Raw genomic sequence first — 18914 nt, 5'->3', positions numbered from 1 at the left:
GGAGAAGAAAAGACCAGGAAAGACAAGTGACAGGAACACAATCATGCTAAAGACAAATCCACGCTTCTGACAGAATTCGTCTGCTTGTTTCAATTAAAATATTTGATATAAAAATTAGCCTCACGAGGACTTTCAAGACATAAATGTTTGGTGTCTAAAGTTTACTTCTTTAATTTTGCACTGAACACTAATGTTGCTAACAAATACTGGACACTTATTTAAATTTAATTTCAATGGTTTCTGACACTATGATCTACAGTGAACTGAAGTTCAGACAGAATTAATGCTAGCAGATGAGAACAGCATGTTATACAGTGTCACAAACCACATAAACAAATGATTTGAGGTCACTTAACCTCTTGACACAGTTTGGGGTCAGGGTGTGATGATTTAAGCACTCAGTCTAGTTTGTGTAAATTATGTTTATTTTTGGCTGAAGCATTACTCTACAGAAATAAAGGGAGGAATGGGGATAGAAAAATAGAGAAGGAAAGCCAGAAATTGTGACGGAGGAGGGGAGCCAGTCTGGACCAGGACGTCCTGGGGTCACACGTCCACCCGCATCAGCTTCATGCTGGACAGGGAGCCACGTGATCCACAAGCTGCTTCTTGATTGGTCCTTTGAGTCCTTGCCCCCACCAGACATCATGCAGGACATGCTGACAGGTGTTTGAACCAAAGACCATCTGTAGTAAAGGGAGTGCATTCATGCATTGTGATGCATCCGTCTGAAGCTGACTGGTGCTATTGCATTAGATTTTTTTTGGAATGTTGTAATCAATATCAATACTGTACAAGTTTAATTTATTTTAAAAAAATACTGACAATTATTTTTAATGATAGAAATCCTGAAAAAAATCTTGAAAACTGAGAAAATTGAGATTTCACTGATGCCTAAATTGCTTACTAAAGAATCACAGTCAAATCAAATTATTACGAGGGCAGAGATTTACACCCCTGCCATCTGGTATGGTGGTCTGGAGACGCCCATGTGCACAAAAAAAAGCGAGACATTGTGAGAAATTGTGAGGTGACTCAGCAAACGTAGAAGCCGCCTCACAGCTTTCAGAGTGCACAATTTGCGGTCTGTAGATGAGAGCTGTTTAGGAAAGGCTTTTTGTTTGTGAGGGCTTACGATTATGCAATTAAATGAGTGTGTGCGTCTGTATGTGGTGGGGGCACCATTATAAAGAGGAAATGCTTAGGTTTCTGTGTGTGTGTGTGTGTGTGTGTGTGTGTTAAAACTAAGACAAACCCACAGTATTTTTTATTTACAGAACCTAAAAAAGTTAAAGGTTAAAGTTAGATTTACGTTTAGCATTTACATTTACTTAACATTTCTCCATCCGCAGTGTCCAGCGTGTACCAGCAACACATCATAGAAGGCATCACCACCCACAGTGGACAGGGCAGTTTGTGGTAATAATCATGACCGGCAGCTTTTGTCTAGACTTGTCCATGCAAACAGACAAGTTCCAGACAAGTGACTCCCCACCCTTATCTCCCACAGGTCAGTGCAGCTTTCCCTTTAGCTTCCATTGGACATGGCGAAAGTCATGAGACATGATCCTAGTTCCTGTCTCGTGACATTTGACATGTCAGTGTGTGTTTCATGGTTAGAAAAATGTTAAAAAAAGAAACAAACAATTTTTTTTTTTTGCCTGGGGCTCCCAAGATACATGTAGGACATATACAGCTCTGGAAAAAATAAGAGACCACCTAAAAATTATAAGTTTCTTTGATTTTACCAAATTAAAAAACCTCTAAAATATAATCAAGAGGAAGCTGGATGATCACAAACTGAACTGCTTCTATTTTTTGCACCAGGAGTAAAGGCATAAAGTTATCCAAAAGCAGTGTGTAAGATTGATGGAGGAGAACATGCCAAGATGCATGAAAACTGTGAATAAAACTTTATATATATATGAACTTGTTTTCTTTGCATTATTTGAGGTCTGAAAGCTCTGCATCTTTTTTTGTTATTTCAGTCATTTCTCATTTTCTGCAAAAATAAATGCTCTAAATTACAATATTTTTATTTGGAATTTGGGAGAAATGTTGTCTGTAGTTTATAGTATAAAACTACAATGTTAATTTTACTCAAACATAAACATATAAATAGCAAAATCAGAGAAACGTATTTTTTTCCAGGGCTGTATGTAATACATTCAGCATGTTATTTCTGAATATACTGTAGATGTTTACACACACAGGACATCCTGGGTTTGTAGGAGAGCGAGTGAGTGTCTCTGAGTCTGGTGTTCAGTATTCTGTCCACGCTGCAGACAGTCTCAGCTGTATAATGGCAAGTTGACTGTTGGGGGTAGACGGAGGGGGAATGAAGGAAGGATTGTGGTGGGGAGGGAGGGGGGCAGTGTGGGGTGCGGGTGGGGGGTGGGGGGGGTAACGGACGTGGCGGCGCTCCAGAATCAATTGGCAGTGTAATGAGATGGCACAGTGCCAGGTAACCATGGAGCTGCCCCGGCCTGCTCTCCTCCAGAGAGGCTGAAAATTAGAGTTTGGGTGAAGGAGGGGGTGTTTATAAGTGAAGGAGCTGCAGAGAGAGAGAGAGAGGCTTCTAAAACAGGAGAGAAAGTTTTTGAAGGGTTAGACTGGAAGTGAAGAAAGAGAGAGAGACATAAAAAGAAGAGAGCGAGAGGGTGTGTAGCATATTTATGGGACATAGAAAGAAAGAGAAGGAAGGAGAAATGAAGGATGTGCTTCAGTCCATCAACATTTCCTGACTTTACACAACTCTCTCTTTCTCTTCTCTGCCTCCTTGGCATTTCTCTTTTTGTCTTTTTCTCCCATCAGTATTTCTCTCTGTTTTCTTTGTAATAATCAATTTTCTTTGTGTTCCTTCAGTATTTCTCTCTTTCTCTCTGTCTGACCATATCACTTCTCTGTTACTCTCTCTTTTCTTAGTATTTTTCTATTTCTCACTGCTGAACTCACTATTTCTCTCTTTTTTCTTATTTCTCTATCTTTCTGTCTTTTCTCAGTATTTTTCCGTTTGTCTCTTTTCTTAGCATTTTTCTGTGTCTCTCCTGAACTCTGCTGTTTTTCTCTCATAATAATTCGCTGTTTCTCTTTCTTTTCTCAGTATATCTCTATTTCACTCTCTCAGACTTTAGTATTTCTCTATTTATTATGTCTGAACTCATAATTTCTCTATTTCTCTATTTATCTTTTCTTGCTACTTTTGTTTTTCTCTGTTAATCAATTCTTTTATTATTTTTTTCTCTGAATTTCTTTTTAATTTCTCTATTCTATTCTATTCTATTTTTTTTTTTCGTCTGATCTTTATTCTCTTGCCATTTGTCTATTTCTCTTTCTCTTTGTCTCAGGATTTTTTCTATTTATCTCTGTATTTTCTTATAATTTTTGTATTACTTTTGTTTATAACATGTCTGTCTCTTATTTCTTCCTGTTTTATAATCTTTTTTTCTTTGTATTTGATACTTATTTTACTTTCTTGCTGATTCTCTATTTCATTCTCTCTTTAATTCCTCTATATTATTTTTTTTTCTCTTTCTGTCTTCTTGCTGTTCTATTTTTGCTGTGTTCTACTCTTCTTCACACTGTTGATCTGTTTCGCAATTTCTTCACTTTTTATTCTCTATTTCTGCATTTCTCTGCCTGCTCTCTCTCTCTCTCTCTCTCTCTCTCTGTCTCTGTGGAATGAGCTGGAGTTCACAGTTTGTAGAGAGAAAAGGGAACAGAGGCTTAGCTGGAGGGCAAATGAGGTCATATATTATTATTATAATGTACTAAGACATCCTTTTACTGGGGACCTGGCAGGAGATGAATCAAAAGATTGTGTCCCTTAGAGTTCTTTCAGCCTCTGTCCTCCCCAGTGTTTCTTTCTCTTTCTCTCTCTCTTTCTCCCTCTCTCTCTCTCTCTCCACTCTGACTCTACAGAATATAATCTACAGAACCAATCAATCACACCAGCAGCCCCCCATATCTGACATACATTAAGAACCCTTGTCTGGTTTAACTCTCATCCACTGCCACCCACATTCTGCGAGTGTATCCCAGGACACACACTTCAGTGTGTGTGTGTGTGTGTGTGTCTGCATGTGTGTGTTCAGTTACTCCTAGTACTCCTACTCTTGTCTAGGAGAGATTTAGATTTTCATGCCTTTCTCTGAAGTACATCTGTTTTTGTTCATTTGTCCAAGATATTTGTAGTATATCCCTCAAAAGAGTCCATCCTGGTCTTTCTAGGAACTGAAAAGTTTAAAACTATTGATTTAGTGTGAATCCTAAACTAACCTAAACTAAGATGTTTGGATGGTTTATTAATATGATTAACGTTAAGAAAATACAGAATAGTGTGTTTATACTCAGTACAATTTAATACTTCATGCACCTGTGAAGATTAGATTGTAAAATGTCCTTTTAATAAATACAAAAATATCACTACATCACTGTGTAGTAATGTTTTATATAGCTCTCTTCACTGAGTCTATTATTATTTATGCTTATCATCACATAAACAGCTGGTTTGGTAAATTAGTATTTAATGATAGTAAATCATGTGACCTGGTGATGGAATTGAATACAACCACTGGGGCTCCTTAAACTAGCTGTCTTCAAAATTTGATTATTTTACCTGTATTTATTCTAACATGTAAGTTAACTGTAGTTTGTTTGTTTTTTTATCATTTATTGTTTGTTATTTTATCAGATTTGTAACAGAATCAATTATCCAAATTGTCATAATACTAATAACGCGCTCCAAATATCTCCATATATCCAGGTTTAAAGTAAAATAAATGATACTCAACAGATATAATCCGTCTCCAGTAGATATAAAATGGAAAATTAGAACAGTGTGATTTTTCTAATTCAGCAAAAAAGTGGTGATGGAATTGAACACATCCACTGGAGCTCATTAAACTAGCTTTTCTTCAAAATGAGATTATTTTACTTCTACCTATTCTAACATGTAGTTTAACTGTAGTATGTTTAAACATTTGGTAATATGTAATAAAACCCTTATTTCTGTGATAAATGGTTTAAAAAAATGTGCTCAGATACCTAAATCCTCAGCACAGTACTATATATAGTTTTATCTGACCAAAACAATTGATCATTTTTAGGAAATATAAAAAAAAACTTAATTAAACAATATGTTTAGCTATATAAAAATAAACATATATTTAGAAAAATTAAAATAGTTTGGCAGGTGATGATCCACTTTTAGACACAAGCTGTCATTAAAGGCAAATGGTGTTTCAACCATTCCAAAAATGGTGAAGTAGAATGAACTTGACAAGTTAACAAAAACACAAGACCGGAGGAACTATTAAAATGATGTGTGCTTGCTATTGTGCAATAAATAAAGCTACTGTAGATTATAATAATAAAAAAACACCTTACAGGTTAGTTACTATTATCCAATGCTTATTTAAGGCTACTTTACTACCAATTCCTTACATACATTTTCAGAACAAGAACACATCCTGGACCTTTAACTATTTTTGATAATTACTTTCTTAAGTATTGGAGTGAAACTTGGCATCCATATTGAAGGCTGGCATCTTGGATTCTTTCTTCAGGTTTTGAAATGGAAAGGTAGATAATAGGACACATCAATCCAGAAAAAAAGTTGACATTAACATGCTTCCTGTTAAAGCAGTGAATTTTGCAAAACCAGAAATTGAAACCTTAACATGACCCCATTAATCAGGGGGACTGGGTGACCACTCAATTGGAGCCCTATGACCAATCCACTTCTGGAGAAACTGCTCTTCAAGTCAAGAGTCTCTTTCTCTCTTGTTGGAAGAATGTTCCATTCTCTGACAGCAATGAAGGAAACATAACTTTAAATTTAACAGTCTTAAATAACGAGGATCCTTTGTTGAATTCACTGTTCATAAAGAAATTTGCTTTGTTATTAAGAAGCACCTGATAGAGAAAACAAGGGGAAATTAATCTAAATTATCTAAAAAATGCTTTTTTACCCATTTTACAAATTCTCCCCACCAGCCTGGGTCGTTCTCTTCAGGTGTTGCAGCAGAAACGAGGAAAACCTCAACACTGGTTCTTCTTGGGAAAATTCTCGTCATTCATATTGCCTGTGCAGAAGAAATATAAAATAAAAAGTTATGTTTTCGTGATAAAATTCTTAGTTTGATGTTTTACACGCCTACATTACTATTTAAATATAAGTTGAAACCAAGATCATGACATTTAAGATGGATTAAAAGCTGGTGTCTAAAATTTGTACTGCCAATAGGGGTGGGCGATATGGCCCTAAAATAATATCACGATATTTCATGGTATTTTTGCGATAAAGATACTCTTGCCAATATGACAAAACAGTGAATAAAAAAATATTTTAAGAATACACTACTGCAATAAAATGAAAATTACATTTTATTACTACATGCAATATGATATGGCACACCCCTAACTGAGAAATTAAAAATATACAATAATTATTTCAGATTTGTAACAGAAGTAAATGTTCCAGAATGTCATGATACTAACAATGCGCTCCAAATATCTCCATATATCCAGTAAAATATATTAAAGTAAAATAAATGATACTGGACAGATATAATCTATAGTCTCTAGTAATTATATAATGGGGAATGAGAACAGTGTGACAGTGTGGGTACCTTATTATGAAGTATTACCAATTTTTGTTTCTACTAAATGTTTAAACTTTTATACTTAAACTATATAAAGCTGTAACATTCATTACAATGGTTGCAATAGTATAATTGTAAGGCAAGGAAAATGTATTTATATAGCACCTTTTATACCTTGGCATTTCAAAGTGCATTATATGAGAAATAAAAACATTAAGACAGTTAAAATTAACAGAACAATTGTTAAGATAAAAAAATAAAATAAAAAATAAAGTGCATTAAAAAGAATTACAAAGATTTAAAACATATAAAATAAAAAAGTGCAATGAAGTAAAGTGCTTTAGATAAAAGCACAAGAAAAAAAGGATTTTGTCATATTGTCAAGAATATTGTCATTGCAAAAATACCCTTAATTTCTTGTGCTAATATTAAAAGAACAATTGTTAAAATAAAAAATAAAATAAAAAATAAAATGCATTAAAAAGAAAAACAAAGATAATAATAAAATAAAATAAATAATAATAATAAATAAATAATAATAATAAAAATAAACAAATAAAGATAACAAGATAAAGTAAAAAATAAAAAGTGCAGTGAAGTAAAGTGCTTTAGTTAAAAGCACAAGAAAAAAAAGTATTTTGTCATATCACCAAGAATATTGTTATTGCAAAAATACCCTTAATTTCCTGTGATATTATTATAATGCAAACTCTAAAGCACTTATTAGCCCTCACCAACCAGCACTGCTTTGAGAGAAAGTGAGAGAAAATCACAGAGAGAGAGAGAGAAAGAGAGAGAAAAATAGAGAGAGACAAAGACAGCGAAAGAGCGTCTGTCCCACCCACAGTGATGTTATGACAGGGCTCAATTTAACCAATCAGGAGCCTGCTTTTTTAACTCCTCTAAATTCTCTCTCCTTCAGCACTAATAACTCGTCACTCCCTCTGACGTCTGTCATTTCCCTTCCTTTTTCATCCCTTCTTCACCCCGCTTTCGCCTTCCCTCGCTCCGCTCGTGCTGGGTGGATTTTCTGGCTAGATGAAAGGCAGCAGTCAGTTTGATTTCACTGTGGCCCCTTGCACTTCTTCATCAGCCCCTCTCTCTCTCCCTCTCTCTCTCTGTCTCTCTCTCTCTCTGTCTCTCGGCCGAGCTGAGATGTGTTAATGCCGTTAGTTTGGCAGTCTTCCGTCACTGATTAGCGTGTGTGTGTGACGGTTACTGGAGATGAATTGAAATTAACGCGTGATTAATATCGTAATTAGGCCCCTTTTTCCAGAACTCCCCCTTCTCAGCAAGCCTCTATCTGCCTCTCTCTCTTTTCCTCTCTCTCTCTTTTATGTGTGTTTTTGGCTGCCTGCCTGCGTCTCCACACTACTCCTTCTCTTGTCCAGAGGGGATTTAGCCATTTATACTGTTTTCTGAAATATTTATATTCATGTGTTTAGATTTTTTGGAGCCTATTTCCTAGAGGAGTGAATATAAATGAGGAAAAATAACATATATTTAAACAGCTTTGGAAAAGAAATTAAGAGACCACTTAAAAATGATGAGTTTCTTTGATTTTACTAAGTTGAAATCCTCAAGAGGAAGATGGATGATCACAAGCCATCAAACCAAGCTGAACTGCTTGTAATTTTGCAGCAGGAGTGGCATAAAGTTATCCAAAAGCAGTGTGTAAGACTGGTGGAGGAGAGCATGAAAAATACAGAATTTGGACAATGCACAATATGTGTCTAGTGAATCCATTCAGCTAATTTAAATTGCACCCATTGCTGACTGAGATGTGCAAACACACACACACACACACACACACACACACACACACACACTGTGTTTAATGCCAGACGTGGGCTAGATACAGCTCTGGAAAAAATAAGAGACTTAAAAATTAAAAGTTTCTTTGATTTTGATTTAAAAAACTATGGAATATAATCAAGAGAAAGATGAATGATCACAAGCCTTCAAACCAAGCTGAACTGCTTGAAGTTATCTAAAAGCAGTGTGTAAGACTGGTGGAGGAAACATGCCAAGATCCGTGAAAACTGTGATTAAAAACCAGGGTTACTCCACCAAATATAACTCTTTAAACTTTATTAATATGATCTTGTTTTCTTTGCATCATTTCAGGTCTGAAAGCTCTGCTTCTTTTTTGTTATTTTAGCCATTTCTCATTTTCTGCAAATAAATGCTCTAAATGACAATATTTTTATTTGGAATTTGGGAGAAATGTTAATGTTAATGTAGTTTATAGAATAAAACAACAGTGTTACTTTTACTCAAACATATACATATAAATAGCAAATAGCAGCTGTAAAATTGTGGTCCTCATTTAAGAGAACATAGAATAAATCTATAAATACGTAAAAAGTGTATAGGATTAATTATACTTGAAACATACGCTCATGTAGTGTATCTGATGCAGCACAGACTCTAAGTTTATCCCGTCTTTCACAGTTTATTGATCCACACTTCAGTTCCGGCTGACATTCCTGCTTGAAAAGGGCTCTCTATAAAAGTGGCTATTTTACTTTCTCCTCTGGAAGATCTCTGATGGCCAAGTCATTTCAAGAGGTGTTAACAGCTCTTTGACGCTACGGCATCCGGCTCAAGTGAATACTGAAGGAGAGGTGCAGCGCACAATACCTGAGGATCTGTACTTAATCTACAAGAGCATTCTTATCATTCACGCATCCTTCAGATTCTTCAGAAGAACCGAGCTCCTAATAAAGATGAATGACTTTTTAGCGGGTTTCCTTCACTTCAGGCCCTCTGTTCATGCATAAAAAATAGATTCTCTCAGTAATTTTCCTTTGAATAATGTTTTTCAAAAGCATATTTTGAATTCTTCTGATTAGCTTAGATCGTAGCTCTTGGTCAAATATCAAATATTTGCATAGGCGCACACGTTTGTGTTCATAATCAGCCGATATTAAAATCAGCCGATATTAAAAAGTCAATGATTGTTTTAAATTTCCACAGTCACAGCAATGATTCATTAATAAAGCATATTTCAAATTTAAACAGGGAGGTTTATATGTTTATTGGTCTTTACAAAAACTGTTAAAATGCAGGAACCAGTACTAGTGGTAGTGGTAGTAGTAGTAGTAGTAGTATTACTGGTACATTTACACTAATAAAATGGTAAAATAACATATTGTAAAAAGAACAGCCAAACCTCATCTTTAGATATGAGGCCAAGGTCTAAAGAGACTTTGATTAATTTATAATTCTGGGAATGTATATTTTTTAGACTAAAATATCTTATATAAATATATATCTTATATTATCTTATAATATATATCCTTTAAATTATGTTTGTTATTCATAAAGTAATTAATTTATTTTCTTATTTATAACCTCTGTTAAAACCACCTGTTAAACTATGTAGCCTATCAGAGTGAAAAATACAGAATTTGGACATTTGGACAATGCACAATATGTCCAAATGTTGTGGACACTCCTTTCTAGTGAATCCATTCAGCTAATTTTATGTTGCACCCATTGCTGACTGAGATGTGCAAACACACGCACACACACACTGTGTTTAATGCCAGACGTGGGTTAGATACAGCTCTGGAAAAAATAAGAGACTGTAAAATTAAAAGTTTCTTTGATTTTACCAAATTAAATACCTATGGAATAAAATTAAGAGAAAGATGAATGATCACATGCCTTCAAACCAAGCTGAACTGCTTGAAGTTATCTAAAAGCAGTGTGTAAGACTGGTGGAGGAAAACATGCCAAGATCCGTGAAAACTGTGATTAAAAACCAGGGTTACTCCACCAAATATTGATTTCTGAACTCTTAAAACTTTATGAATATGAACTTGTTTTCTTTGCATTTGAGGTCTGAAAGCTGTGTTTGTTTGTGTGTGTTGTGTTGTCTGCATTTTTTTATTTCAGCCATTTCTCATTTTCTGAAAATAAATGCTCTAAATTGGGAGAAATGTTGTATAAAACAACAGTGTTTATTTTACTCAAACATATATCTATAAATATCAAAATCAGAGAAACTGATTCAGAAACTGAAGTGGTCTCTTACTTTTTTTCCAGAGCTGTATGTTCTTTGTCACTGGATGTGTTACTTTTAATACCATTGTTTAAAAAAACAAAAAAAACAATGAATGAACAGGTTCCCCAATACTTCTCTAGTATACTGTTGCTTTTTTTAACATTTATACATACTTCATACACTATCATTTAAACAATTATATTAGGATTAAATATTTCATTATAGAACATGTAAAAGCTAAACTATATTTGTATATATATATATATATATATATATATACTTTATAACTGTATCATATTTTGTATTTAGTTACCTTAGTCACCCCTTATTAACACGGTGTACGTCACTTAGATGAGCTCTTAATATATTGTTTGTGTTAGCAGGCGAGGAGCTGAGGGCCCGTCTGATTAGGGTGTTGTGGCTGCAGGCCACGGCCGGCCCACCACTGACCGTTTTATAACCTCCTGGTCTACGATCCTTTAAGGGACACCTAGTCAGTGGCCCTGGGGGTCCGTCGCTAAGCGTCTGGGGATTCGATTAATGAAGTATTGAAGCTAGGGTTACCTCAGCCACACATAACAAGAGAAACAAAGAAAGACTACAACAATAGAAGCTTACGTCTGATAGTTTTTTCTTTCAGGTCCACATTTACAAAAAGCTAAAGTGTAAAACGTTAACAAAAAGTTTATGTTATATGCTCCTGTGATATTATTGGCTGGTTGCAAAGTAGAAATCAAATTTTGCCTGACTTGTAAACTCAAAGTCTCCCCTTTATCTGATTTACCTAAGAGCATGTAAACACATTGATTGGATTGCTGACAAAATCTGATTTTCTGCAGTTACTGGATTATTAAGTTTATAGTAAACACACTCAAAGAATAACATAAATGGATTCTGATTTTATTTTTTTGCTTTTAACCTTTGACCTCAAAATGTGCTGCTATCCTGTTAAATAAATGTGTGTAAGGACTGTACAGAGTCAGACATATGCTTAGTAAAAAAGGAAAAAGGCTTAATAGAGGACTCGGATAAAAAAATAGTTGTCCAAAAACTATTTACGTGAGTAACAGCAAGATGTAAATGCTAAAGAGATACATACCAAAAAGCTACAAAACCAGACAACTGAGTAATACGGGATAGGCAAAAATCTGAGTAAAACAAAAAAAGGAAGCAAAATGTCATACACAAAAAAAATTAACAAAAGTGACAAGATTTGCTTAGTAATGCTATAGGGCTAGTCAAATTTTGGCAATGAACTAAACAAAGGAGAGGGTATATATAGGCAGGGAAACAGGTGCAAACAATCAATATTTAGGTGACTAAGACTCTGGATCAGCTTGGAAAACAGAAGAGTGTGAAAATGTGCTTACATTATACCTTTAATTAAATGTGTACAATTAGCTAAGTTGTTTTTTTTATCTTTTCTTTTTGCAGTAAAAAATAGCATGTTTTACTTGTAGAGTAAGAACTTAAAGAGCTTAAAAAGTTTACAAGTTATATTGTAAAAGTTAATAGCTGTTAACTTATTTTAATAAGGCATTCTTTTTTTCCTTTTTTCCCCAAATTTTCTGGCTAATTATCTTACCCATTCAGCTGCTAGTCAGCTGTATGTCCCCCATCACTAATAATGCCCCAACACACCAGGAGGGTGAAGACTAGCACATTCCTCCTCCGATACATCTGAAGTCAGCCACCTCCTCTTTTCAAACTGCTGGTGATGCTGCATTGCCAAGTAGCATCACAGCACACTCACAGCATACATCAGCTCACAGATGCAGCCTTGTGCTGATCGACATCACCCTTTAGAGTGATGAGGGAAATGAGCGTCACCTACTCTACCCACCCCAGAGAGAGCAAGGCCAATTGTGCTCTCTCAGGGCTAACGGCAGCTAATGGCAAGCTGCATGACCGGGATCCGAAACAGCGATCTCATTGAATGAATAAGTAAATTAACAAATACTTATTTAATTTAACCGTTGCTTTATATTTATGATAAGTTTGTGGTTTTTGTTGTTCGATGATTTCTTTAGTTTTACAATATCCTAAAAGTAATCACATTACCCATGATATTGTCAGAAAAAAAGTTAGTGTAGCATAATTTAGCACAATAATGAGAACATGTAATCATACTTAGTTGTTTCTTACTTTTCCCAACTAATTTCATGTACGGTAGTTACACTTGGGTTTATGGATGAGGGCCACCATTGTTTTGAAATGCTTAGGTGGGCCCCGCCACACCTCCATCTGTAACTTCTTCCAATCCATGTAGCCTGTAGAACAGGGGAACTGTTTAACAGCTGGACTTGCATGAGAAGGAGAGTGAGTTGACGGAGTCAAGGCAACCGTGGGACCGGTTTTTGGCTTGCCAGCACGCCAACAAACAGATGTTGCTTGTCGTTTGCTTATTGAACAGGCAGCTGGTTGACAAATCCCAGACAGATTCGGTGACTTCAGAGACTTAGCTATCAGTGAGCTTTTCTTGGGAGGGTTTGCCTTTTTTTTTCATTTTCCTCTTCCTCTCATTTGTCTCCATTGCCCTATCTGCACCTCTACTTCAAGGCTTTGTGTGGGAGGACCTTATAGTGATGACACTGATTTAAAATAGCCTGTAGCATGGCATAAGGCACAGCATGTTTTTTGATAACAATAACCATGTGTAATGTTAACTTAATTAGATCAAATAACTGAGGATGTTACGATTATTCTGGTGTCTTAGTTCTAAATAGAGTCATTTTAGCGATGCCCAATGATTAACAGATGAATATAATATCAGTGGAGAATAGTAAAGTAAGTACTATTTTAAATATGGTTGAATAACAAGAAATAAAGGACATTTTATCTTTAGAGGTGGTGTACATTGCAGAAGTACTGCATGATGATGCATTACAGCTGCTTTAAGTTTGCCTGCCTGGCAAGGTAGATGTGATGTCTAGCCCTGCCTCGATCAGTATCAGTGTCAGCCTCAAAAACTTTGATCAAAAACCTCCATTATTTTTTATTAATATATGTGAATAATTTACTTGTCTGTTTGTTGTTGCTGTACTTTTGATGGTATTTGCACCATTTGCTGTTGCATGTCAATAGCTGTGTTTGTTAAGACATGTTAGTCTTACATATTCTACAAATGTTACTTTCTTGTGACAAGAGCCTCCTTGAAGGAGCCTCACACAGAGCTGATGTAACTTTTAACTCGCAAAAAATATTGTCTGATCTTTGATTGCTTATACCAATACATGGCCGATTGATCTTTCCATCTCTACACTACACTCCCAGTCATACTGGCTGGGAAGTTTAAGCACCTCCCTCAATATTAAAACTTAGAACATAGTCTGGCACCAAATAAAGATTTTTTTTTTTTCTATTTATAACAAAACACTAAGCTTTAAAATTACTGTATTTTTCCCACTATGCACACTTAAAATCCTTTAATTTTCCCAAAAATCAACAGTGTACCTTATAATCCTGTACATCTAATGTATGAATTTTACCTGTCAGGTTGTTAGAAGCTGTGAAGCTACTCCACTGAGGTACAGTGTTATACAGGAGTTTCAGTGAAGTTTCTCCAGCACCAAGGCTGGAGCAGCATTAGCATTAGCCGTTAACTACAGTGCTAGCTCTTTCGCAGTTCAGAGGCAAGTATATTGGACTGCAGTCTACGTGTTTACTGTGTTAAAACAAGCTACGTGGGATGAACTGTGCACTGGGTTCCTCAGTGCAGCGCTGTTATGTGGCATTTACTAGCGCTAAGCATTGCTAAATGCCCTGCTGCTAACTGCGCTGCTGCTAACTGGAAATATAAGCTTACTGTAAATAAGCGGAAACGCTTTACTCACCCAAACAAACAATTTTCAGGAGAAAAATTTGTGTTGATTACAGTGCGACATTCCTGTTTCTTACTATTGTCGCTTAAAATGCTTTATACCTTCATATCTTATAATCCTGTGCGACTTGTGCATAAAAATAGACCAGAAAATAGACATTGATAGTTTGCCTTATAATAGCATCAGAATTCATTCTTATCCAGCAGTTTCTGCTCATACCAAAATACCATATCTTAGTCAAAAAAAAGAAAAACTTAGTCATTGTTGTTTTTTAAAACCCTACTCAGGCTTTTAGTATTAAAAAAAGGACAAAGCAGTATCATCCCTTATCGCCTCCATTTTTGTTTCTCCTATCTCTCCTCCTTGGCCTTAGATGACTCGATCTGAAAGACTCTGAAATCTTTCCCCTTTAAAAGGAGCGAGATCCAATCGATAAGTCACCATAAACAGATCCTCGGCCGTGCAACACAAGACGCTATTGTTCTCCAGCCATTTGAGTTGATTGTGCATTAGTGAGTGATTAAGGGCCGTTGTGAAGCAGCGTAGCGGGAGTGCTTTCTGAACCCGCGGCTCATGAGGAACTGTGGTGTGCTATCAATCTCTCTCTTTCATATCTTAATGAATGTGAACATATGCACAGGGGAGGATCCTGCACCAACACTGTCCCACAGAAAGCACCAACACAATCCCTGACCTCTGAACCCAGTGAAAGCCAAAGTGTAGGTTTAGCTGTGTAAAAGCATTGTGGTAATGAACCTACATGCATATATGTGCATATGTGTACTAAAGTCTATGTGCTTTATACTTAAATATGATGATGTTGTTAGAGTCAACTGATTTATGCAAACTGAGGGAAGGAAAAGACTGTCCCTGGCTTTGCAAGACAAATGAATGCATTTAACTACACTTAACTTTCGTAATACATATAAATCAATCACCAGTGTGAATATTGTTTGAGTGAACATTCTGTGATGAATGGACCAATAGAAAAGCTCAAAAATGTTCAAGTTGTACTTTATATACTTTATAATTTGTTTACCCCTTAAATTGCACATCTATAACAGTAAAAGTGATTTGATTTGTTTCATTATTATGATCATAAATACTACTACAGTATTTCCAACCTTGCTTTAGAATCTTATAAAATGTCATGTAACCAAAATCTGCCATCAATTTTTAATTTTTTACATTGACCCTAGGCCAGTGTTGTGGGATGTTAAGATTAAATTTAACATTCCTTGATTAATTTAAAAATGATGCAGTATTTATAAAAGACAGCCACACATCCACTCCAATACAGACGATACAAATATCTCTTCATTTGAGATGTAAATATTACCTGATACAAGATTTGATTGGTTTTGTCCATGTTTTGATCAAAATCTACTGCAAGTCAGCTTTTTTTGCTTGTAAATTATATATTTATCTGTTTAATGTATGTGCTCTTTTTATTGTGTTGATCTTTAGTGTGCTGTAACTTTCTGCAATTTATTTTGTGTTATTACCTACTTATTACTTGCTTACTACTTAACTTGCACATTTATTACAGAAAAAAATAAATTAATTTGTTTTATTATTAGTATTAGTATAAATACTACTACAGTATTTCCAGACCTGCTTTAGCAATCGCAATATCAAAACATTACAGAGGGCTTTTAATTTGAAATATGACATAAACAGCTCTGGAAAAAAAATAGGAGACCAATGAATCAGTTTCTCTGATTTTGCTATTTATAGGTATGTATGGTATAGGTATGTAAAATAAACATTGTGCTATAATTATATTAACTACATAAGTTCATATATAAGTTCAAATTCACAAAATTTTTTAAGAGTTCATAAATCAATATTTGGTTGAATAACCCTGTTTTTAAATAACAGTGTATCTTGGCATGTTTTCCTCCACCAGTCTTACACACTGTTTTTGGATAAGTTTATGCCACACGTGGGGCAAAAATTCAAGCAGTTCAGTTTGGTTTGATGGCTTGTGATAATCCATCTTCCACTTAATTATATATTTTAAGTGGTCTCATTTTTTTTCCCAGAGCTGTATAAATGGAGACATATAATTGGTGTCTATCTCTATGTATCTGAAAACAGAAGGAGAGAAATGAAACATCGATAGCGGTAGAATAAACATTCAAAACTATTGTATTTATCAGAGACACATTTTGGCAGAACTGAATAAATGCATCTGGTGAACGCAGAACGCCACAGAAGATCATGTGTGATTAAAATCGAAACAGAGAAAGGCTGCCAATCGTTTAGAAAACAAACAAATGCTAAAGCTAATTTAGCTCAACTGACATTGCTGTCCTAGTACTGTACAGCTCACATCTTTCAGCTGCTTTTTAAAGCAGTAGTAAACCTAGTAAATCAACACCAAACACAATAATTAATTAATTAATGCAAGAGAAGTGTTATAATGAACTTGAACCTGGCGTTTATCAGCTCTCCCTGCAGGAAACAGAGTGTTATGCTGTGAAATAGTTGTTTATGCTCTGAGATGGCAGTGGTTTTGTTGCAGAGCGTGTTGAGGTTTGATACTGGTGTGGTCTGGTCCTTTTGTTGAACAGCTTCTCTTATTGCAGTTTATCCTCAATCTGGTTTGAGATCCCAGCTTTGTTTACCTTGAACTTGAGCTGACCTGCCTGTGAGACGCTGTGTTCTTGGGTCATTTCCGAGAGTTGTCCCTTTTGATCTGGATTCGTCTCAGTGTGGGAGACGCTTATAAGTGACCTGCTTTATTGTTAGATTGTTAGGGAGGACGTTCTCATCTGACACTTTTTTAGTGCTGATTGGGCGGGAGATCATTTCCTGTCTGCCTGCTGCATCTGTAATGAACTTACTGTTGATCGAAGGAGGCAAATGAGTTTAGTGTTAAAAATCTTGATTGCTTGATGATTGTAATTTGTAACATTTTATACCAGGTTTATATTATGGCGTTATGGTCAAGTAGGCCTGGACAATAATTCGATATCGGTTTCAATAACGGTGATATCATTTCTGTGGCATATCGGTATGTATTATTGACAGAATCTATCACAGACAGGCGTTTTTTAGGGGCGTCAGTTCACTGCAGAGCTGAGCAGAGCAATCACCCTCCGTAGCCGGGCTACGTCAGTGCGCGATGACGTAATCACACAGGCCTAGGCTAGGCTAGGTAAGGCTAGGCTCCGCTCAGCTCCGCATCGCATCGCATCGCATCGCATCGCATCGCATCTAAAATGTCCCGTGATGAAGCTCGGCAAAACCGACCCTAACCGAGCGGATCTCAGCCGCGCGCTGCTCCGCGTCTAAACCCTTCGCGATGAAGCGAAACCGATCCTAACCGAGCGGATCTCAGCTGCGCGCCGCTCCGCGTCTAAACCCTTTCGTGATGAAGCGAAACTGACCCTAACCGAGAGGATCTCAGCCGCGCACTGCTCCGCGTCTAAACCCTTTCGTGATGAAGCGAAACCGACCCTAACCGAGAGGATCTCGGCCGCGCGCCGCTACGCGTCTAAACCCTTTCGTGATGAAGTGAAACCGACCCTAACCGAGAGGATCTCGGCCGCGCGCCGCGCCACGTCTAAACCATTCCGCGATGAAGCGAAACCGACCCTAACCGAGCGGATCTCGGCCGCGCGCCGCTCCGCGTCTAAACCCTTCAGCGATGAAGCAAAACCGACCCTAAACGAGCGAATCTGGGCCGCATCTAAAACCTTCCGCGATGAAGCGAAACCGACCCTAAACGAGCGGATCTGGGCCACGTCTAAACCCTTCAGCGATGAAGCAAAACCGACCCTAAACGAGCGGATCTGGGCCGCATCTAAAACCTTCCGCGATGAAGCGAAACCGACCTTAACCGAGCAGATCTCGGCTCCGCACCTAGAATGTCCCGCGATGAAGCTCGGCTGCGCTCCGGTCCGGTCTGTTCCACCACTTCAAGCAGTTTCACTACACACAGTATCTGAAGCACTTTTGTAGTTTATGTTGTATCTAAGTTATTTATAGTTGATGTTTGTTTATTTGACGGGGATATCATGTTCCCTTTATAAATATGAAGGCTTTTTGTATTCCATAAGGTTAACCTGGTTGAAGCACTTTTGTTTTGATCTGTTAAATATGTTTAAAAAATAATAAGAAGCTCTGCCTCTGCTGTAATGTAAAGTTATTTATATTGGTAATATGTATATAGCTTATAGGTTTGTGTTTGACAGATATGTCATGTTTTTATTTTGCTACATGCAAATAAAAGTGAGCATTGATTTATTCTGACCATTTTTTATTTCTAAAGTATTATACAGTTTTTGTGAGAGGAGGCTTTAAAGACTTTTTCAGAAAATTTCAGACAGTGCTGTACAGATTTCCATTGCAGGGATTCTTATCAGTTTTTCTGAGGCCTTCAAAGTATTTATATCGATATCGAAATGATATCGTATCGACCGAAATTAAAGAATATATCGTGATATAAATTTTGGCCATATCGTCCAG

At 36.3% G+C, this 18914-nt stretch overlaps 1 long non-coding RNA gene across 2 annotated transcripts in view; it reads left to right on the top strand.

Moving 5' to 3' along the window:
- LOC103040896 (uncharacterized) overlaps positions 1-18914 on the top strand; it is a 136417-nt gene that overhangs the window by 86994 nt on the left and 30509 nt on the right. For both annotated transcript variants that reach the window (XR_007429287.1, XR_007429285.1), the window contains exon 6: positions 1353-1510. This is a non-coding gene — a long non-coding RNA (uncharacterized LOC103040896). The remainder of the gene's footprint in view (positions 1-1352; positions 1511-18914) is intronic.

The sequence above is a fragment of the Astyanax mexicanus genome, chromosome 1 (genome assembly GCF_023375975.1).
Source record: "Astyanax mexicanus isolate ESR-SI-001 chromosome 1, AstMex3_surface, whole genome shotgun sequence".
In the NCBI taxonomy this organism is placed as follows: domain Eukaryota; kingdom Metazoa; phylum Chordata; class Actinopteri; order Characiformes; family Acestrorhamphidae; genus Astyanax; species Astyanax mexicanus.
This window is presented reverse-complemented; position numbering and strand designations above follow the sequence as displayed.